Source organism: Corvus cornix, chromosome 5, assembly GCF_000738735.6.
Source record: "Corvus cornix cornix isolate S_Up_H32 chromosome 5, ASM73873v5, whole genome shotgun sequence".
Classification (NCBI taxonomy): domain Eukaryota; kingdom Metazoa; phylum Chordata; class Aves; order Passeriformes; family Corvidae; genus Corvus; species Corvus cornix.
This window is the reverse complement of record NC_046335.1, coordinates 3,854,357-3,877,500: the sequence shown is the minus strand read 5'-3', so window position 1 is coordinate 3,877,500 and position 23,144 is coordinate 3,854,357. Positions and strand designations below refer to the sequence as shown.

At 43.7% G+C, this 23,144-nt stretch overlaps 1 long non-coding RNA gene across 10 annotated transcripts in view; it reads right to left on the bottom strand.

Moving 5' to 3' along the window:
* Positions 1-23,144, bottom strand: part of LOC120410102 — a 96,341-nt gene that overhangs the window by 29,365 nt on the left and 43,832 nt on the right. For 8 of the 10 annotated variants that reach the window (XR_005602046.1, XR_005602049.1, XR_005602043.1 and 5 more), the window contains exon 2: positions 10,522-10,782. The exons of the other annotated variants lie outside the window; for them this stretch is intronic. This is a non-coding gene — a long non-coding RNA (uncharacterized LOC120410102). The remainder of the gene's footprint in view (positions 1-10,521; positions 10,783-23,144) is intronic. 10 annotated transcript variants of the gene reach the window in all.

The following is a 23,144-nucleotide window of genomic DNA, read 5'->3' as shown; positions in this document are numbered from 1 at the left end:
ATTCTACCCTATTGTCACTCTGTTTTTTATATATGTTAGTTTTAAAAGATTTGCCCAGCGTAAATAAGAACAATTACAGAATCACAGAGCAGGATTACTTCTGAAGGGGAGAAAAAAAAAATAACCATGGCTTATATTCTCAGTGGCTATTCTGTTTGACTTCATCATTAAGGAAAGTATTCAGAGCATCTAAAGGGTGAAGAGTGGAGGAGTGTGTTTTCTTTTCGATATGATAGCTGCATTCAAGTTATTCTTCCCCCTACAATAGATTTTACCTAGCTTTATCTTCATAGGAAGCTGCTTTCAGTTGAAAAGCAGAAGTGAATAGGAGTGTCATGACATAGGATTAACAGTACAACCGGATAGTAAATCAAATGTTTGAGATGGAGAAATGCGGAATGTGACGTGCATCAGCGGCAGCGCTTCGCCGCGACGAGGGAGCAGCTGATGTGTGATTATCTGCCGAGCTCCCCGAGACCTGGGCTGGCACTCAGCTCCCAAAAACACACGGCCCGTTTGAACCAGGCAATCTCTGCAGTGAATCTAATCACAAGGTAAAACATTCCCGGGAACGGCGGGCCTCACAGAGGGCTAATTACAGATGGAACTTGCCTAAGCCTTAGGAAAAGAAAAGCATGAAGACTTTATGTGGTTTTCCAATCCAGGGCGAGCAACCTGACTAAAGAGAGATCCAACAAGTGCCCAAACTAGAAAGCAAAATTAAGATTTCAAGTCTGGTATATTTTATTATTTGACAGAAGCTCAATAGCCTTACAATAAGCAGGAACAGTGACCTCTTGCTCTGATCAACAGCATCTAATCCAAATACTGCTACCAGATTCTTCAGCACCGTGGCCTGACTCTCACAGTAACTCACCTACAGCAAGATAAATGCACTTGATCTTGCAATAAGATGCTAATGCATTTGTAATTCTGTACTTACAGTTTAAATTCACTGTAGAGACCAACTTGCAACACTTTTAACAGGCCCTAATCTCTCTGGTTTCGGTTTGAGACCAAGAGGCATTTCATATTATCAGCACTGGATTTATATTGTATGCTTAGAAAACAGAAATGGATTTCCAGGGGGTTTAATTTATCAATATCTAGTCTTTCTGGGAAACACTGGTTTGCATAGGAAAAGGGGTTAAAAGAAGGTTTAAGTGATGTCTCTAATATTTCCTGAAAACTTTGTACAAAAATATTCTATGCCACAAAAGCCCATTAAATATGCAAACTTTAATATACATTCCTCAGTAACAAATGTACAGTTAGATAACACATAAAGAATTATGAATGACTAATTATATTTTGCATATTTACAGCAAAGACAATTAGCAAATAGCTTTTATATGCAAAATAAATGAAAAAGTAATTAAGATGCACTAACTAGAGCAGCAATATCAAGTCTGTTGTCTTGTGATTCATTCCTAACAAACATAATAATTATGCATTCATTGTCATATAATTAAAACAGCTCTGTCCTTTAGAAAACTGGTTATTTACTGTATAATAACCTGAAGAGTGGCAGAAGTTCCTCATAATGGTGAGAAGGATAATTAAATATTTCTTCCTGGTGTCTGCTCACTCAGTTGAGTTTATTATCTTGAACTTGTGCAAGAAAACATTTCCTCTGCAGTTCCAAAAGCCCACCTGCTCCGTGAGGGGAAGTTATGCCTTTGCCATGCCCTGCTCCCAAGCCAGCTGTCCAAAACTCCCAGACGGGCACAGCATTAAACCCGTTCCAGGGTGGGAAAGCTCAGGGGTCCAGCCTAGGGAGGATGGGAATGCTCTGCATGGAGCCTGAGTGTCTGTGCTATGACCTTGGCTGAACTTCTTTGTCATGGCTAAGGATGGCCGTGTTATATCATACCTCATATCATATCATAGCTTATATCATAGAATGGTCTGGGTTGGGCATGAACACATGGGCAGAACTCCATCCTTGAAGAACCAGAAATTTATTCATCCCACACCTCAGCTCCCCAGCTGTAACATCACCACAACTCCACTCTGCCTTTTCCCATTCCCTTCATTTCCCAGCTCTTCCTGCACTCCAGTAAAACATAATAAACCATCCAGTCTCAACTGGAACCCGTAATCACTCCCGAGCAGAACAGTAATATCCAGCACTGTAAGCCGTCCTCGTAATACCAATATCATCAAGCGCTTCTTTTTTTGTCTTAAAATTCTGTTTTCCCGTAAACCTCAGCCCGCAGGACCCGCCGAGCTGCAGTGGAGGAAAAACAATGTAATTGCTTGGCTGCACGTACGGCTGGCCTGGATCAGTAATCGGATTTCCAGGGACTCAGTAGGTAAGGGGCAGGGCAGAAGGAGCAGGTTCGCCTACGCAAGCTGGGACGGAAGGACTTAGCTCGTGCTGCTGGTCAGGCTCCATCCTCCTCCCCAAACCCCTGGCGTGGGGCCTTGCTCCTGTCCCAGCCATTCACCTTCCTGAAAAGGGAAGAATAACCATTCCTTTTAATGTTTCTCCACAAGCTGCTCTTTCCTCTTAGTTTTTGGGAAAAACTAAACAAGTTCTGCTGGCGGAGGAAGAATCCCGGGCATGGAAGGGTCTGTACAACGGGACATGGCAGGACCACAGAGGTTCCCATAGGCGCATTCAGGATCATCCCTGCATGGTCCATGAAGAGGGATTCAGGGTGATTTTATTGCCTTTGGTCCTTGTGACCTCACCCCCATTGCTGGGATTATTTGGGGTATCCTGATACTCCCCCAGGAGGGATGGGTCAGCTAAACCCTGCTGCAGCACGCACAGGAGAAAAGAAATGAAAGGACCCCAGCTCCCAGGCACCCTGGAAATAGCACAGTGCCTGTCACGCAGTGCCCTCCAGAAGGCAGAGGATTTTTGCACAGATTTCTTAATACTCCAAGGAAAAAAAAAAAATAGAGTCCTTTTGGGCTTTGTTACACAATTCATTTACTCAGACTTTCTCATCTGCTCATTCCCGCGTCAGGAATGCAATGGGACTTTACCTGACCTACATGGAGGGACCCCCTGTGCTGCACCCTACAGTGGGATGTATTTCTTTTAAGGGAATTATGCATCCTATGATGCTCAAGTTCCAGAGGGTCTCCATCCCACCCCATTTCTAATTCAGCACTTCATGTTTAGAGCAGGAAAAGGGGCTGGGCCATATTTTCTATTAAATCCTACTGAGATTTCAGTGCCTTTAGGACACACATGCACTCCCCAAGGCTGATCTGTTGCTTAGGTGGATTTCTCAACAGCTCTGTTTTTCTCTATTACCCCCTCTGAAATAATCTTAAGGATGATTTGTACTTCTGCTGAGCAACCAGGGCTTACTCACTTCTTGCATAGCCAATACCCAGACCATTGCTTGAGTCAGGTAAGGATGGAGGAGAAATATGGGTAAGTTTAGACAAATCACTGTGATTACTTGGAGATCCTGACCCATTTTCCCAGACCTGAAGACCACTTCTACCACATATGGAGGAATGGGGAACACAAGCCATCCTATGGGGTGCCTTAGCCATCTTATGGGGTGTGTTAGCCACCCTACAGGGACTGTGAGCTCCCCAGAGCCTGCAAGGTGTCAGGATAGAGCAGTTCCTTGCCCAGTTCTGCACAGAGCTGTCAGGATGACAGACTTAACCTCCCTCTGTCCCTGTTTACCCAAAGTAAGAAGATTGTAAGGCTTAGTTAATGTTTGTAAGTGCCTCAGGGTTCTTATATGATAGGCTCTATGTACATGCAAGTGTATTATAATACATGTCATAGGAAGAATTAATAAAGCAGAATGTATTAATTTAAAGGTAGCAGACACTCGTGCACGATAGCCTTTCTAGCTGCTTCTTTGCAGGCACCCAGAAAATGGTATTTAAGTTAAAATCAGGTTAAAGAAAAATAATGCAGTCAATCACTGCCAGATAATCGAGTCAGTAAATATCAATTATATAAAATGAGTCACCAATAAGAAATTTGATAAAATCAGGTGGCAGGGAAAGACACTGTGGGAGGCAGATACGACACATGTATTAACTTCAGAAGATATTCTGTTCTTTTTGGAAGCGTGGCTTTTATTTTGAGCACCTCCATTTTCTTCACAGCCTTTCAAAATGTTGGGAGCCTGAGAAGCAGCTGGACACAACAGCAGAAGGATGGTCCTTTTGCCTCAAAACTTTGGTGGGGGACAATGTGAGCTCCCAGGAAGGAACTGGAGGATCCTCTTAGGGTGAGAATCAAAAGCCCTTTAAGCATTCCCAAGCACAGAGGCATCCATGTGTTTGAGGTACTGGGAGGAAGGAAAGTACAGGCAGAGCCGGGTGGGCAGGCTGGGAGTGTGGTCACAGACCTGGTAACTGAGGGGTGGCACTGAAGCAACGCTGGCTCCAGGAGTAAGGATGGACTAGGACCTGCCTGTAGCCCAGATTCAGGGGAATGGTGATGTAGAGCAGAGCTTCCAGTGCTGGAGGATCCCTTGGAGAACCCAGGAACCTCGCTGGTGCTTACAGAAACACAAGCTTACAGAGGCCAGCTCTCTCTTGCAGCCTTTTCTTTAATCTTAAATCAAAATCCGGTTTTTTTTTTTCACTTTTCCAAGGTGCTGCACCCCCTGCATTCCTCCTCCTGCCACAGAAGTCACCCCCGGGCTTGTCCCCCTGGGCACAAACACAGCACTGGACCAGCAGCCAGGCTTTACCTCCAGTACAGGTATATTCACCCCTGCTTATGGGGAGGGATAAGGAACCTTTGGTAAAAGAATAAAATCAGCACTTTCTCTCTCTCTCTCTCTCTCTCTCAATCTGCATAAAATAAAGAGAGAAAATAAAATTCCAGCAGCTACAAGCTGGCGACATTATACTGTCATAATCCAGAAATGAACATTGATTCTGAGGAAGTCTCTTCTTCAAACTTTAACGCAACAATTAAGTATTCCATTGTCATGGCTCAATTAAATGGTATGGCCTGAGAAAATTGGGGATTGTAAAGTGAGGATGGAATGTGCTTTGATCCTCTTTCCAGGGTTATTGTTTCATTAATAAATGAACATGTCATTTGTCTCACCAGAGGGAGCTCCTGCCCTCCAGGCTTTTTCCCTTTTTTGTTCAGGTTTTATAAAGATGAATTTCCAGTGCTCTGAAATACCATGGATTAGTAGTTAAGCCTGACAGCACTTCGGGGAGTAGTGGGCTTAAAGTGCCTCACACAGGTCTCCAAAGCACTTGTTTACTAATAGAGGAAATCAGCGACCGTCTGCAGCTGCTGATATCGCATTACCATTTGGAAAGACAGTAGCTGAGATAACAAATCACACAGTTTTAATAATTACTCCTGCATTCCAGTTTTTTGTTTCCTGCGTTACTGCAAAGGCTGGATTTCTTCCAAATAAACAGATAAAAACAGTATGGAACTTTTATCTTTTAATGATAATGACAACACATCATGTTTCACTAAAAGTTTCCTGCTGGATTTTTTTCTGATTTCTAGAGTTTCAATAAAATGTAATTATACTTTATAATTCCACTCTTTTAATCTTCACTTCAAAAACTATTCACAGTTAGCAAGTTTGCTAGGCACGGAGAGGGGGTGAGGAGCAGGAGCCGGCTTCCCCCACATCGGGCTGTTCATAAATTCTGTCTGGGGGTAAACCTGTCATTGAAACGGCACAAACTGAGCTGCTTTGCATTCAAATTAATACCTAGTTTAATTTGAATATAAAATAGCTCCATTTATGTGGTTATTAAGAAAAAGTAACAAAACCGCTTGGCGATGAATGGATGTTCAAGATAGGATACACTCGCAACCTATTTCTTTTCGGTACTTGGGGGTTTATTTCTCCTTTTCTTAATCCCTTGGATACTTTGGAATTGGGATGTTTTCCTATCGATAGATAAGGCTTTAAAACAAAGCAGTATCTCTGAAATCTGGATGGTTAATATATGCTCTGGGAGTCAAAAACTTCCAATTAACCCAATACCGAATTAGGCTTCACGTGTTTTGTTCGAATACATCTTCCCATCTTGTCCTTTGCTACGCTCAGAAAAAAAGTCAGCAGTGTCAGTCACAACTTTTCTTGCTAAATAATTTCACAGATTTATTTAGGAGAGCAGAGAAGAGGAAGAAGAGAGGAACACCACAATTAGACCTTCCTCTTCCAACTCAAAAATATCCAGACTTAAAGGTAAGGTAAACTTTTCTCACAGCTTTTAGTTTGCTTACCATCAGCCCATGTTCCACTGGGTGATTAAAGAAAGCTTTTTTAAAGCATTACTTCAGAATGATCTTAATTGGTGCAAGGTTGAGCCCTTTCTAGGAGGGGAGGGAAAAGGTTGAATAGCCTTTTCAAGTCACATGAAAGTTTCTAGGATGAATGTACGATAATTAGATTAATAAGTAGCTTAATTTATCACAGCTAAGGATTTCAACAGCCACACATTAGAGCAAGAAAAAAAAGATTAGTGTGATTCCAGTTTGTAAAAAATTGTACTGAAACTTGATTAACCTTAAATACAAAGTGCCTTTCTTTTTTGTGTGTAAATTCAGTAGTTAAGGGGGGAAAAAAACCCACTAAAATAATCAGAAAAGTCTTGTTCCGTTCCTTTGTGTTCACTAGCTAATGAGAGATAGCAGGGTTGTGCAAAACAACTTTTCCTGGTGATGTTATTCTTTCTAGAACATGGATTTAGAGGAAATCTGTGATCCCTGCCAGTGCTGCAGACCCCAACGATCTGTGTGAGGTGTGAGATAACATTTGCAGGGGTTAAAAACATCTCCAGCATCAGCCAATTTCATTTTAAAATAAGAGAAAATGAAGCAGCGAGAAAAGGGGTGAAATATTTATTTAAGTATAGGGGAAAGTTGTATTCACCTTAATGATGGTAATGCAGAAGAGCTGAGCAGGAGCCTGGGTGCCAGGCAGAGGAGTGGGAAACAACCAGAGGCAAGGCTAACGAGGGGGATGCAATTAGCGATGACAATTAGCTGGGCAATACTCGCTCACACAGCACCGGTATCAGCCTAAAGTCAAACGTGGCAAAGGCACGAGCAGAGTGCAAAAAACCTTCACCCACAGATGGGAGAGTTGTGTAAAATCCTGCCAGAGCATCCAGCTTTTCCCCCCGCCACCATTTCTGCTTCTTTGCAGGACAATCCCTTAACAGAGAGTGAGGGCTTTTTGATGTTGCCATCCACCGCCGAGGTTGCTTTCGGTGGTGTCATTATTTATCAGCGCCAACGTCAGCTTTCATTAATCCAACTCCTCAATACTTGTATCGCAACTGACAAAAATTCCCCATGCTTTTTGTGAAGCCGGCTGGCAGCGGGGCAAGCAGAGCCCACGGAAGGTTCTGGAGGGTGGTGGTGGTCCCTGTCAGTGCTCACCAGCCATCGTCATTCTGAGGAGGTCTAATGCAAACCCAGCGGTGGTGAGACGTGGGGTGCTGGGTTTGGGGCTCCCCGTCCCGAATCCCTCTTTGAAAGGGGAACGAGAAGGGAGAAGGTTGGCTCATGTTCGTGGGAAAGAACAAATGAGGCTGCTCGGAGCCTACCAAAAAAAAAACCAAACCCCACCAAAATTAAAAAATGAAATAAAATGAAAAAAAAAGTGTAATGAAGCGAGAGGGGGGAAAACGGTTTCTTTAATTTTATCTCGCACTTAAGAGATGAGTAAGAGCACTAATGAAAGGGAGGGTAATTACAGCCCAGATAGGGCCTCTTGCACACGCTGGAACGTGGGGAAGGTTAACTCTGGCAAAGGGAGATCATACAAATCAAAGTGGCTGAGGGCACTCATGCATCGGCCTGTTTGATAAGATTGATAACTGTAACCAGTAGCTTAGGAGAATCGATTTCCACTGCCGGGGATCTCTCTGGATGCTCTCATCTTTTCTTCTGTTTACATGAAAGTGAAGCTTTAAAGATGTTTTATCATCTAATGGCGAATATGACACACAGTTACAAATGGAATCTTTTTTTAATCTCAGAATGGAAAATTTAAGCGGGGCAGTGATTCGCTTTAATTATGTATATTGAACAAATATGAAGAGATGAGAAGAAACTTGTTTTTCAGCCCACTGAACCCAAGTGCTTGCCTGTAATCTAAAATGGATATCTAATTATTGTTTAACATTATTTATTTAGGAGGAGTTACGACCTCTAATTTGCCTTTAAATGATTAATTTAGTGTTTAAATAAAGCTCCTTTTATTTAATAATGTTTTCTTTAACCAATCTTCACTAATGTCAATAAACTCTTTGTTTAACCTTCTTAAAGGAAACATTTCCTCAGCTCTGAGACAATTATGAATTAACAAAACCCATATAGAAAAATGAGCTAAGCAATTATCTAATATTATTGCAGTGTGCTTAAGAAGGGAATATTCCACACCAATAACATAAGACAAGAGAGATGAAACAAGCTTTTCTAAATATTGAGCATTTTAAGCAGTCTGCCTCTTCTTGAGGTGATAAGGCAGCACAGAAATACCCCCAAAATACTCACAGCTTGGCTAAATAAACTCTGCCACTTCCATTATCATCCTAAAGAGGTTCTTGGTTCATGTCCCAGGCACAAACAAAGCAGCACAAATATCCCCACTCCGTATGTAGGGAGATGGTCAGAGGCAATGCAGGCACCTTCCTCCTGTCCTCAGCCCTCGGCAGGGCACCCTCACCCGTGCCCAGGGTGACTTTGCATCACCAGGGTGCCCCCCTGATGTCCAGGACCAGAGGGAAGGTGTCAGACATGGGGCAAGGGACAACCAGTCACATCTCAGAAACTCCTCTCCGGACATTTGTCTCTTTTATGGAGCAGGCTCTCACACTTATATCACATCAGATATACTGGCCACTTATTGTGAGAGCAAAGTGCCTTTTGAGGGTCATAGAATCAGGGAATAAATTGAGTTGGAAGGAACCTTTAAAGGTCATCTGCTCCAACTCCCCTGCAATGAGCAGGGACAGGTGTGACTGCTGTGCATTAACTGTGAAGCACAGGTGCTACATAATAAATTGTGCTTGTGATAATGCAGCTGCTTTCCTGGCCTTGCTTAGATCCTCCGTACTTTGCTCTGGTGCATGCTGGAGCTTGGAAGACCACAGGAAAAAACAGGCAGCACAAACAAATCAAAACTGATGTCAAAGAGACCAGAAAGTGACAGGAGATAAGTGGTAGAGGAGAGAGAGGAGAGGCAGAGCTTTCAGGAGGAGCCAGATGAAACAGAAAAGCCAGGAGTGGAAGAAAGTGCTGAGAAAGAGTAAGGTGATACTCATTGCCCAGAGAAGCTGTGGCTGCCCCATCCCTGGAAGTGTTCCAGGCCAGGCTGGACAGGACTTGGAGCAACCTGGGATAGTGGAACAGGGTTGGGATGAGATGATCTTTAAGGTCCCTGCCAGCACAAACCATTCTGTGTTTCTATGAATTAGAAAATACAAAATATCCAAGGCTTCAGGTAACACTGGTTACCATCTGTAGCTCCCTGGTGGAGGTCTGAATAGAGCTGTGCTCATTTCCCACGTGGGAAACGTGCTGCCTGCATTGTAGGCAGAGCTGAAAGGGTTCTCACTTTCAAAGCTCCTCTCTTGTACAACAAAAGCAGCAGCAGAGCATGATAGGTTCTCTGCAGTTACTCCTTCCAGGTTCTGGTGAGGATCCCAGGAAGAAGAAGAGGAGACAATGTCCAGATTGGAATGAAGAGGGCTGAACAACAGTGAAGGGCACCGTGAAAGCCACAGCAGTGCAGGTGTAAAAGGAAAAAGGAAAAGAGGGAAAATGGGTGTGTAACAAGCATTGATAGGAGCACTTGGCAGTAAGGAAGAAGATTGGGAAGGGAGTCTGGTGAGCCAAAGGTTGTACCTAAAGGGATCCACGACCATGGAGGGGGAATCAGGAACATGCTTAACTCTGCAATAATTACTTCAAGGCTCTTGCAAAATGTGGTGGGTCAGTTTGAGGAGGCAGGAACCTGGCCCCAGTGCCAGATCATGGCTTCAAGGATGGTGGGAGCTCGGAGTCAGTGTGGTGGAACTGCCACACCCAGCCAGGAGCAGAGCTCCCTTCCTGTCAGAGGCTGAGGGTCACCCAGGGGTGTCCCTACTCATTCCCCAACACCTGAAAACACCCAACACATCCCTGCTCTGCTCATCTGCTCTCAGTTTCTCCCTTTCCTGGAACCATAGATTCCCCTTTGGGGCTTTTATTTTTTGTTACAACTGTCAGATTTTTTTGGCTATATTCTAAAGTTTCGATTTTATAGTGTCAATTTTTTTCCCCAACCATATGGACTAAGACTTCACCCAGGGTGCAGATGTCTAGAACAAGGGAAATCTCTAATCCTTTTTATCAGTGATGTGACACTGAGATGGCCCATTTACTGCTGGCTTGGTAGGAGGAATATCCATGAGCAGCTTATTCCTTCTCTCCCATCTTGTTCCAGCACTTGTACCCCATCCCCTGAAAACTCAGAGTGTCTGAGGCCACACAGCCACAGAGTCCAGCTGATGTTATCATTACAACCAGGAGACTCTTTTGGCACTCACCCACAAGCTGATCTCTGGGTAAGTGATGATTTGGATCCACAACATGAATGAGGATGGTCTGGGAGGCCCACAAAGTCTCTTCCAGCATTGGGATGAGCTCCCACCATGACATCTCCTCGGTGCTGGTACAGCACATGTGGAGTGAAGACTTGAATCCTGCCTTCAGCCTTGCCCCTGGTTCTCCATATAGCTTCTCTTCCCACAAATGCAGCTGTGCCCACCAGTCCAGAAGTTCCAGGAGGGACAAGACTCCCACAGCCCCTTTGAGAAAGGTGAAGGAAAGGCTGGTGAGCAACTCTGTGTCTTAAAATCTTCATCCCACAGCCTCCCCCCAGACAGGTGCCCCTGAGATGTGATAGGAAGCCAAGCACAATCTCAGCTGGTCACAGGTAAATGGGGAGGTGTGTTTGCCCCCAGGCAGCCTGAGGACGTCACCCTCTCCTGAATACAGCCTGTTAAAGAGGGATCTCCTTTTAAGTAACCATTTCCCTCCAGGCTGCTGACTCCAGGAGTGGCCAGCTGCTCATCCCAGGTCAAAAAGGGCCTGGTTAAAAGGTCCTTCCCCACCTCGGATGCAGCATGGACAAGTCCCTCAGGACTTGCTTGGCAGTGCCACAACATCCAGACCTGACCCACAGGACTCACTGGAGTCCTCCTAAGGTTAGAAGGTGGCATGGTTTGTCCCAGCAGACACAGGAGGAATTTTCACAAGAAACCCCCAAAAACCTCTGCTATGATATGCAGAAGTCCTCTGGTAGCCTATGTGCAGTCCTCAAACAGGAACAGGACACATGCAACTTTTTTATTATTATTAGTTTAAAAACGTGGCATTGTGACTTTTTTTGAACCCTAGACAGGCAAGAATAAAGTGAAGGATTTCTTGCATCCACCACCTCTTCAGACAGGACTTGCACTGCACTCTGAGCTGCTAGAGAACCTTACTAACCTAAAATAAGTAAAAATTTACAAACCTAGCTAAAATAAAATCTGCTGGTTAGCAAAGAATTCACTTTGCTCCTTCCCTTCCGCTTGCTTTTAATCAGCCTTGCAGAATTCCCACTGCCTGCATCGATGGGAATGTGTAATATTGTTTGATGAATGAATAAAATATCAGGAAGGAAGTGTCTTGTTTGTCTGTGTCTTCATTATCACCTTCCCCATCCCAGAGTTAGTGCATGGACTGTGTGGCTGGACCAGTCTGTTCTCCTTTACTGGTCATCCACTGTTTGATTTGTGCTTGCAGCTGGAAGCTCTGGATATAGGTTAAGATTGAAGGTGCTTGACGCTGTACAAACAGCAAATAAAAAGATAATCCCTCCAGTATAAGTTCAGAGTTTTGCCAGATTTTGCTTTTCCCTGAGCATCTTTATTTTACATCTGAAGCCAGGGGGATAAATCATCATTTTTCCCTCATTTTCCCCTTTGTAATTATAGACTGACACTCTGGGACTGTAACTCACTTAGATTGGGTTGGTCAACTTCTACAGTGAAGTGCGGAATATGGAGCTGTTCTGGGAAGTGGGGGGAAAAGCCAACCTAAATAGAAAGTTTTTTTGAAAGACATGCAAAACCCCTTAAGACTTGTAACCACTCACTAGAAGAGCTGTGCAAGAATCCTTTCCTTCAATTCCCTCTTTAATCTCTCCTTTTCTAAGCAGGTAATCTCAGATTATTTACCAGCATCTCATTTCTAACTCACAAGAAACTCCTGGAAGCCAGAAGAAAAAAAAAAAAAGTACTCTCCCTCAGCCTGTTTTTGTTTTGCTCTCATGTTTATTTTCATCTTAACATTAATTGCCCCATAATATCTGCTTGGTATTATCAATTAGCCTTTGCAGTGGGAAAATATTTTAGTGCCTAATACAGCGTAATGATTTTTTTCCCTATTTGCCAAGGGGGTTATTAATAAATGTCCCCACTGGGGTTACAACTCTGGTGCTCTGGTGTTTGCTTTAGGGGAAATGAGGGATTGGAGGAAAATCCTAACCAAACGGAGCTATAATTAGAGGGAAAGCAGCTGCAATTAGAAGTATATGTTCAACGACACCCACGGCACTCGGGGACAAACCTCCCCTCCACTCAGGCAGGCGTGGCAGCACAGAGTCTGGCGCTGAAATAAAAGGGGAAAACTCTTGGTTTTCCTCTTTCTCCAGGTGTTGCACCAAAGATTTGTGCTGTCTGCTCGGTATGTTCTCCAAGGAAAGTGAAAAAACCAGGAGGGTTTTTTTCAGCAGAGGAGTGCTGGCCTGGCAAAGTCAGCAGCAGACTCCTCCAAGCCGGGATTTCACCCTGATCTCTCACTCCTCACTATTTATTTAGCCTGAACTGCTGCCACAGGCTCTGCTGGACTCTCTGGGAAGCTGCCAGCCAAGCAGCCTCTTCAAGTGACACATTTCTGACATCAGACATCCACACCGTGTCCCATGGAGTCCTCTCCTGCGGCTGCAGGTACTCCAGGGCTGGATGGTGGATCCTGGCAGACCTCGTTCTCCTCCCTGCTGCTGCAACAGACTTTGTTCAGGCAGGAAAAAACAGTCACCATCCCTCTGGCTTTTCTGCCTGCTACAAATCTAAATTCTCCAGCACCAGGCAAAAAAGCATCTCATAGGCTCTCCCAGGAAAATTCAATCCTGTCAGCAGATACAAGTTTCTGGAAAGCCAAACTGGAAGGAATTCTGTAGCCTCTTGAGAATTCAGGCTGAATAAAATGTTAGGGCTTGATTTTATCAATTAGCCCAACAACAAGTTTAACAATAAGCAGCAAGGACACACAGGGAATTTAGAAATGCAGCAGATGTGCAGTACTGCTTAATATGGCTTTTAGCTTAATTCATCTCATTGCAGAAATCTGTAATTCTCATGGTTTGGGTTCTGAACAGCAGCTACTGATGTAACCTTTTGTCTTTCCCTGGGTTTTGTTGGTCAAAAAACCCATCAAACAAACAAAACAAAAAACAACCAAATAATTACTATTCTAGCACTATTAGCTTTGAGGATTTACAGCTTTGCTTCTTTCACTGCAGAACTTGAAAGTAATAGAATTTACTCTGGGAAAACCTGACTGTGTCCTTGCAAGTCTCTGTAGGGCTTCTCATATTTGGGTCCCAAATAAGTGTCCCATATCCAGTAGGAAACAGACTGTTCCAGCATAAACTGGCTGGCTACAGGGGCCTGTGTTTGAGACACAGCGGTAGGAAACAAGGGAATGGCAAGAAGCTGTGTCCAGGGAGGTTTAGGTTGGATATCAGGAAAATGTTCTTCCCTCAGAGGGTGATGGAGCACTGAACAGGCTCCCCAGGGAATGGTCACAGCTCCAAACCTGACAGAGCTCCAGGAGCGTTTAGACAATGCTCTCAGGGACAGAGTGGGATTGTTGAGATGTCCTGTGCAGGGCCAGGAGTTGGACTCAATGATCCCTGTGTGTTCCTTCCAACTCAGGATATTCTATTCTATTCTATTCTATTCTATTATTCTATTTTATTCTATTCATAATCTCCCACCCCACCACGCCTGCAGAAAACACAGAAAGCAGCAGTGAAATGCAAGGATGTCCTCCACCACCCATGTGTGACACAGGTCATCCTAGCTCTGGATCCACAAGAAAGCAGATTTCCCTAAATACCCCGAAAAGTGCAACCTCACTCCTGCAGATTGCTGGGCACCAGAAAAGGCACCTAAATGAAGATTGGGCTTATTGGCCTTCTCCAGAACAGCACCTCCTCCAGATCCTGGATCTCTCTGTTTTGACCAGAAGAAGACCTTGGTGGACCTGGGGACTACTGCTTTTGTAGTGTGAATGAACAGAGATTAAAGGTCGCCAAATGAAGAATTCAGTGATTATCTATACTGAAAACAAACCTGAGGTCTGTGTTCAGTGGCCACTGCTGAACATCTTCCCTGGACTCACAGTCTGTAGGACAGTGTGAGAGGAACAGGCATCCACACCATTGTTTTGGAGCAAGGAGCACTGTCCATGCCAGCTACTTGTATTTTATACCTCACTTGTACTTCCAGTAAAGCATCCCAGGAGTTGGGAGATGAACCTGCACAGCTCAGAACCATTTGCTATAAACCAAATATTTCTGTCCCTTGAAAAGCAAGGACAATGTTTCCATCGCCTTTGGGAGGGCTCAGCTGGTGTCTGCTTTGATTCCTGGCCACAACTAAAAATTTCTTCAAAACCAGAAGAAATTTTTCTTTCCAAACTGCCATCAAACTGCCAGTTCTAGAGACATCAGACAACATTTGGTTACTTTTATTTTCTTCTTATCCTTCAGGGGAGCAGGATGATTGTAATTATGTCTTTCCATAGAATCCCTGAATGGTTTGGGTAGAAGGAAAGGAAAGGTAGAAGAAAAGGACCTTAAAGACCATCCAGTTCCATCCACTGCCATGGGCAGGGATACCTTCCACTGGACCAGGTTGCCCCAAGCCCTGTCCAACCTGGCTGGGAACACTTCCAGGGAATTTGCTTCCATGTGTACCTTTAACAACACACACACACTATTTGCACACTATATAAATGTGTTACAGACCTTTCACACTCCAAGAAGTTTACAATAGATTTTAAAAGTTGTTTTGAAGGGATAAGCATTATTCGAGGGATGTGTGTGCATACCCACAAATGTATTTAGTACCCTATGGGTCCACATACACTCTCAATAAACCCATGTAGTGCTCTGTATCTAACCATAGAGCTCAGCACTGGGCCCTTTCCCCACTGTGCTTGAGGGTCTAAAATGAACAACAGGCTTTTAAAGCTACATTTATTACCTTGCCACCACCAGGAACAGCCCAACCTCATGCAGCCACTTTGACACAGACGTTAATTTTCACTTGCAGCTGTGGCAATTAGAAAGTGTACTTAATAGAGTGTCATGTTAATTGCTGCAGAGTTAACCAATTTCTCCATTTAATTGTCAATTGATTAACCTATTGAAATGGTAAGTGACTCAGTTTCCTTCCAGAACAAACAGCAGCCACATATTGTAGCTTCATCCAGCTGGAGGGGGTACTCTGTGATTTGCTCAGCCTCAATGTGCTGGTATTTTTCTACACCTCCCTGAGCTTTTAATTAGATGAGCCAATTTTACATGTATTTGTCTGCTGGAAAGGTTATCTGTGCTGGAGCTGACCTGCAGAGACAAGGTTGAGCCTAGCAGTCTTAATAGAAAAGGATTTCAGCTATGACTGCTGTACTTGATTGCATTGTAATGGTAATTAACTTGAGACTTTGCCTCCCTCAATGTTTTTTTGTAGCTTTAACTATGCAATGAGATGTTTCCCCTGTCATATATATGCACTTATTAAGCTCTCATTGGATTCTAATATGCATGCAAATAGTCAAGAGTTTCTTAAGGCTAATACTACACTACGTAGATTGTAGTGCCATTAAGTCACTACAAAGATGTAGCCTGCAGCAAACTTATAAGTTTTTTTCTTTCTTTTTTCTGCGAGCACATGTGAGGGTTTGATTTTCCATTTTTGCACTTTTCTTCCCAACCTAAAGCAGGAAAAATTTCCTCTACATGCTTTAGATCCTTTTCATCCCAAGCGTTCTGAGTGCAAGAGCCCGTTTCGGCGACTTTCCCTTCCCCAGCGGGCCTAGAAAAGTGCTGGTGTTTTAAAAGGAAGACCCCAACGTCCTTAATTCAGTTTTTCAAGTTGGATTGTAATCCATGCCCATTCCAAGTCCTTTCTGGGAGCGGCTCGTTTGAAAGCCCTCGGTATCTCCTGTGTTCCTGCATGTTCTTTTACAGTACGGCGCTGTCATTTAATTACGAGACAATCCCCCACAACTGAGCAAGCATTTTCATCATTGATAATGTTGGTAGCAGGCAACTGAGACAAAATGATTACAAACCTATGTTGCACTCAATAGTCCTTTAGAGGATTTCTCTCTTAATAGTCCTGGCTCATTCATGTTTGGTTCAGTACATTTGTTCTTTAAAAAAGGCGTAGATTAGAAGAGTTTCAGGGTAGGTTAATAACTCAACTGAAAATGGCTGCTTGCATTGTCCAAGCCTGTTCCTGCAGTTGCCTGGTGCTTTCTTCAGTTCTTCCACACTGCAGCTTTGGCCCAGTTGGTAAACAGCTTAAATCCAGACATCTTTTCATTCTCCGGCGCAGCGGATTGAAATAAAAATGCATATAAGTGGCGACTGACTGGCGCTGGCCTGACAATAGCCTGTAACATTATGCAAGGGTATTTACATAGGAATAAGGCCTTGGTAAAGAAGACAGGGGCAATTAATGACTAGGGCCACACATATAAGGAAAGTTTGTCCAATCTTTTCTTCAATAAAGATCTTTTGTAAAGTGCTATGGAAACTCATGGAGGCCCCCAAACAGACTAGGAGAGGGACTTTTGTGGTGGGGCTTTTTGGTTTCTTTTTTTAGCCTGAAGTTAAAAGGGCCGAATTTTGTAAAGGTTAAATGTAATTCTTCTGCAGTGTTGAATTTTTCCTATTGTCATTTCTTTTTTTTTTTCCTTTTTTTTTTTCCCCACAGGATTTGGGTTTGCGTGGCTTTTCCCCTAGGAGAACATGTGGAGTAAAGAAATAAAATGAATGATGTGCCTCAGCTAGGCAGGGTGGTGGAAGTGAAAGATTTGGAGGAGACCTGTCACAATGCTTGACTCCTGCTAGCACAGGTTTGGAATTTAAGCTAATTTGTAAGCACTTAGGGCCTGACTCTGACCTCTCTCACATCCCAGCAGAGCTGCTGGTGCTGCCAAAATGCTTCCCACCTTCTGAATTCATCTTTTTGCTTCATTTTATCCAGATGGATTTGGCCATGAGCGATTCTGACAAAGGAAGGAAGCCCCATGCTCTGGCTCTGGGTACTGAAGGCGGAGCACTATCTGCAGCGGGTGATGCCAGGACGTAGCCCAGGGCAGAACTTAACCCCATCCCGCCAGATGGGGAACTCTCCCCTGGGCTTGCAGACACAAATAATGAGCCCATTTCCCTGGGGAGACCAGCCCACATCCACCCGGGGCAAGGATGTCACAAAAGAGCCGCAGCTGATGGTGCCTCCTGCACCTGCGAGGCCTCGAATTGTGGTTTTGCACATCTTGTCATAGAGTGGGCACAGCACTTTGGGTCTGAAGCCACCGTGATGGGGCTCCTGAGAGCCTTTTCACCAACACCATGCACCATTCAGTGTCACCTTGTCCCTCCCAAGCCACTGCCCTCTACATCTTCCCTGCCCCCATGGAAGTGTTTTCCATGGTCTCCCATGGCACATCTCTGGATGGCAGCTTGAAAATGCCCACATCAGTTGAGCGACTTTACTTTTAAGCTCATCTTCTGGGGTTTAGTGACTTTGCTTGCTCTTTTTCTAATGACCATGGAGGGTTGATTCTGTAACATTTTTAACACTCTATTCGGAGGAATCTGTCTTGAAAGCAGAGCAGGGATCCTTCTGCTCAATCCATCATATGTGTGCAAGAAGTCAACCCTTCAGTGGGCATCAATGAGGAAAAACATATGGATACCTCTAGATTCTGCCAAGCTTTCCACCATTTCCTGATCTACCACTGAATCCTTTTCCTCTCAGGTAGAGATTCTTAGACCAGAATATAACTCCAAAAATACAGATTTCCCAGGACCCCCTGTCAGGCTAATTTCTTTCTTTAAAGTATTTTTTAGAATCAAGTCTCCCATGGAAATTAATTCCTAAAATGCTTGCTGGACATTGAAGAGAGGGACGTAAACATTACTACCACTAGTGCTTGGTTCCTATAAGAGGAGCGTGCAAGGAGCAGGGAATGTGCTTCTGCTGTAGCCCTGGAAAGCTGCAGAAATCAATGCTTCATTCAAGGCTATTGATCAGTACTAAATTAATTAGACTTCAAGGCTTATGGCAGTTGATAAGACAACTTGTTAATTTAGTCAATGATAGTGTTTTCCCTAAAGCAGCAAATACCCTCTTTCTCAGAAAAGACATTTCTAGCACTTGCTACTCAACTTTTTTTGCTCCCCCTCTCTTTTATAAAAAAAAAATACATAAAGAAAAAGACATTCACTTTACATTTAAATTAAGATAAGAATTGGACAAGGAGCTGCTTCCATTTACCCCTATTTGCCTTCTTTTTCTCCAACATGGAAGCAGGGTGTCGATAACATCTGATGCAATTTAACAGGGCAGCACCATAACATTCAGCTCCTTCAGCCCCGGCCTGTTGAACGGGGATGTTCACTTGGAAAAGCTGCTGGGGAGAGGAGGGAGGAGGGGGCAAAGCCACTTTCTGCATGTGGGTTGGTCCCTTTTTTTAATGGCAAACCCAGAGCTTTTGCTTCCCAGACTAGGAGGATGCTCATGGCCACTGACAAAGGCACGGGCGCTGCCAGTCCCGCAAGCAGTGAATGAGATGAAGATATCCCAGAATACCCTGGACATGGGGCTGTACTTCCTGCTGGCTGGGAAGGACAAAAGGACAAAACCCAAGGAGTGCCGGGGTCCCACCACCAGCTCCTGGAGGCACCAGTCTGCTACCAGCAGCACTCCAACCCTCGGAGAATGCTAATAAGCCACTGAAGAGCTCAGCTTTCCTGCCATAATTCTATAGTGCTGTTGAGGACCCCATAGTGTTCACTAAATAAAGACAACTAATTGAGAATTTTTTGCACATTTTGCTCAGTGGACTTGTTGTTCAGGCGGTTGGTTGGGGAGAATGTCCCCCTACTGACAACAGGGGCTGATTGTTTTGGCAGCCGCCGGGTTAGCGCCATTGCCCGGGTCTGAGGCTGACTTTCCAAGTATGACAAAAATGTTTAATTTCGGAATTTTTTTTTTTTTTTTTTTTTTAATTATGTGGCTGGGAATTATTTGGGCTATGTGGAGAACAGGGCGTCCAGTATTCACGTGACCAAAAGAGAAAAAAATTTTTTTTTAAATTGCTGGCAGTGTTTCTCAGAATAAAACCTTTGGTCTTTCTCTCCTCTGCCTCTGTTTCCTCCCTCCCCCCCCCCTTTTTTTTCCTGTGTTTTCTGTGGTGAGGCCGACATTTTTGTGTCTGCAGGTGACACTTTGATTGAAACTAAAATTAATAAATCAGCTGAAAAGCTCACACCTACAGCTCACAGCAGGGCCTTGAAAACACGGTTATAAAGGGAGCTTTATGCCCTTGTGTAAAGAAGGAATAAATTACAGAAGCACTTGTTGCCCTTGGACTCGATTTTGCTTTGCAGGCTGGTATCTTATTTTTGGAGCTTATTGTTAATCAACAGGTTCCTAGTAGGTTTAGCAGGTGACTTTGTTATTAATCTCCTATTTGACCACTATAGCATATTAATGAGGTAGGCTCCTGGATGTGGCAGTGTCTCCAGCACAAGGAATTAGTTTAAAAGGTGCACTCTTTACTCAATTGCCCACAGTTAACGATGCTGCAGCCCAAATGCAAAGTAGCATTTTCTACAGCTCGTGTAGCATTAAGAGTGTTTTACTAACATTATGTTCCTCACTGTGCTTTTCTTCTGTTGTATACTTATTTCTTCTCCATGGAGGGCTATTATCAGGCTTACTGGTCCTTCCTTCTCTTTATATTTTGGGGGACTTTCTTCATTTTTTATTCCCCTAACAAAATCAAGAAATTATATATAAATGACAAAATGATATCCTTTCTTATTAATGTGCACCTTGGTTTTAATTAAACAATTCCAGAGCGCTTTGGAGTACCATTGGATTTAAATAAAACACTCGGCTCAACATTTCCCTTCAAAACTGGCTTAATAAATATTATTATAAAGTGCAGGAATTCAACCAGCCCCATTTCACCTTGTATTTTGGGTTTGATTTAAGCTTGGAGAGAGGATACCTATAGGGGTACTTTGAGAACATAAAGAAAAGCTAAGGATTTAAGACTTAAATTTGTAATTACCGGGATCTGCCGAAATACATAATATTATGAGCCAGGCTATAAAACACCCTGGTGGAAACAACAGCTTTGTTGTAATACAGTAATTTCCACATTCCAAGGAACGTGCTCTGCCTTAGATGGTTATTATTGGCATTTGCTTTCATAACTTTCAGATGTGTGGTCTACCTCCCAAACAGATACATTTTCCTATTTAAATTAGCACTGTCAGGCTTATGCCTGCAGATTCCCAGCATTTTTTTTTTTAACAAGGACTCTCACATGCAACAGCATTTTTGTGTCAGGTTAGGTGTCAGCCTTGAGTTTTAGCCTGAACCGTAAAATATCTGTCTTTTATGGATTAAGTTCAAAGTTATCATGTTACTTTAGCTTGGTACTTTGGTATTTCTCTTCTTTGGCCTCTTCTAATTGGGATATATATATATATATATTTTTTTTTAAGGGTAGAAGAAACGAAATCTGCTAGATTGTATGTGTAAGAGAAAAGTTATTTAAGGTATTAGTAACATGTTTACTACAGGCAGGAAGGTTTAGGTGCCTTACTGCCTCTCACATAAAAGCCTGTAGATGTGCAGTCCATATTCAAAATCACATTAGAATTTTGATCTATATTTTCAGAAATTAAAGTCAATTTAATCTGCAGCCATCACACAGTGCTCGGTTTGAGCCTCTGAAAAGGGCTCAGCTAAGCTGAGAAAGATGCCCCAAAATGATGCACTGGAGTGAAGCATCCCTGTGGGCAACCAGACATCCCTGGTTATGGGGGGACAAACCATGGGGGAAAGATGGAATTCATCTGCAGACCCTGCAGCATCGTGACCTCAGAGAGGATATGATGAACAATCACGATGAAACACCCAGAAACACACTCACAAACTTGGATCCCATCCAAGGTGCTCCCAGCAGAGGACATGTCCAGCTCATGCCTGTACCTCTAAGTCTCCCCAGGATGAGCTGATAGGGCTCATTTTCAGACATCAATAATTCAACCAGTTAGCTTGTTAGAGCTAAAGGGAGATCTTCCCTATTTCAAGCCAAAAAAAAAAAAATTACCTAACCACACTTTGGGAAAAAAAAAAAAGCACATAGAAAGGTGGTTTTGAGCTCTGAGAACACACACAGTAATTACTGCTGACTTTATATTGCGTTTTATTTTTAAGGAACCACCATTTAAGCAGTTTTGCTGGATTGTTGTTCAGGGGTTTTGTGTTGTGGTCTTGTTTGTCAGGGCTCAAGGAATTGAGAATTTTTACGGCACAGGCACAACTCCCCGTAAATCAGGGCTGGTCGTTAAAACCCTTCAGTGAAGTGGTGTTAGCAGGGGCTGCTCCACAGCCTCTTTCTAAGGAGGAATCCTTAATGTAACACACATTTGGGAGCCCTTTCCATCCCCAGCCCCCATCTCCCCAGAACTACTTACAGCACAAGGAGTTTTGAGCTTATTTTGTCTTTTCACAACTTAGCAAGATCAGACACATTTCTGCAATGCATATGCAGATTTTACCTCTTGTTACTTTCTCTAATGAGCTTTCACTTAATCAATTTGACAGTAGCCTTTCTTCCTTTTTGCTTCGTATCCACTAGGAAAGTATTCAGGAAAAAGTGTTAACAGTTTCAAGGGGTATTAGCAAAATGAAATGGTGGCACAGGCAAATTTAGGAAGATCGCAAGAGTGCTTTAAGAAAAGAAAAAAAAAGAAAAAGAGAAGTTAAAATGGGGGATGTGGATTTAGATGTTTGTCTAGGAAATGAGTATGACTGCAGACACCACGTTTATTTTCTTGCGAATAATTTTAAAATTATGCTAATAATGAGCAGAGAAATCCTAGTGTTATGTAATTATCCACGTTATAGAAACAAGCACTTTCCTTGATGGTATGCAGCCACTCCAAAAATAAAAATATCCTCTTTAATGGGGTGTTGAGTGTAGGCTCCAGTCTGAGCCATTCATGCAGGACAGGGATGCTGGAAGTCCCGGTGACCTGCAGAGCCATGGGAAGCTATCTGCAAAGCCCTATCAAGCCTACACACCCAGGTTATCAAAGCCAGCTATGTATTTAAGGCTTCTGTGGAGGGGTTTCACAGAATCCCAGAATGGTTAGGGTTGGAAGGCAACTTAAGATCATCTTGTTCCAATCCCCCTGCCGTGGGCAGGGACACCTTGCACTAGACCAGGTTGCTCCAAGCCCTGTCCAACCTGGTGTGGAACACTGCCGGGGATGGAGCAGCCACAACTTCTCTGGGGAGCCTGTGCCAGGGCCTCACCACCCTCACAAGGAAGAATTCCTTTCCAAACTCCCATCTAACCCTGCCCTCTGGCAGTTAAAGCCATTCCCACTTCTCCTGTCACTCCGTGCTGTTGCTCAAAGTCCAGCTCTCTTGGAGCCCCTTTAGGCATTGGAAGGGGTTCTGAAGTCTCCCTGGATCATTCTCCAGGGCACCCTGGATTTCACAGCATCCACAGGCACTTGCTTCTAAAATGCACCCGCAGAAACAGAAGTCAGTGCTCTGCATGGCATGGAAAACCAAACCAGGCAGGAAATTACCCCCAAAGTGGAGCTGCTGCAGGTCTCTGAATCAGCACTTACTCACTCAATGTCACCACTAAGCTGAGGACATCACTCAGGCATTAAGTTCATAATAGCAAAGTGACAAAGCACTGCTGACACCACCTTATTGACAAGGAACACGGAGCTTTACCCGGGGGTTTCATGACAGCCACAGTCTGCAGGAAGAGGGCATGG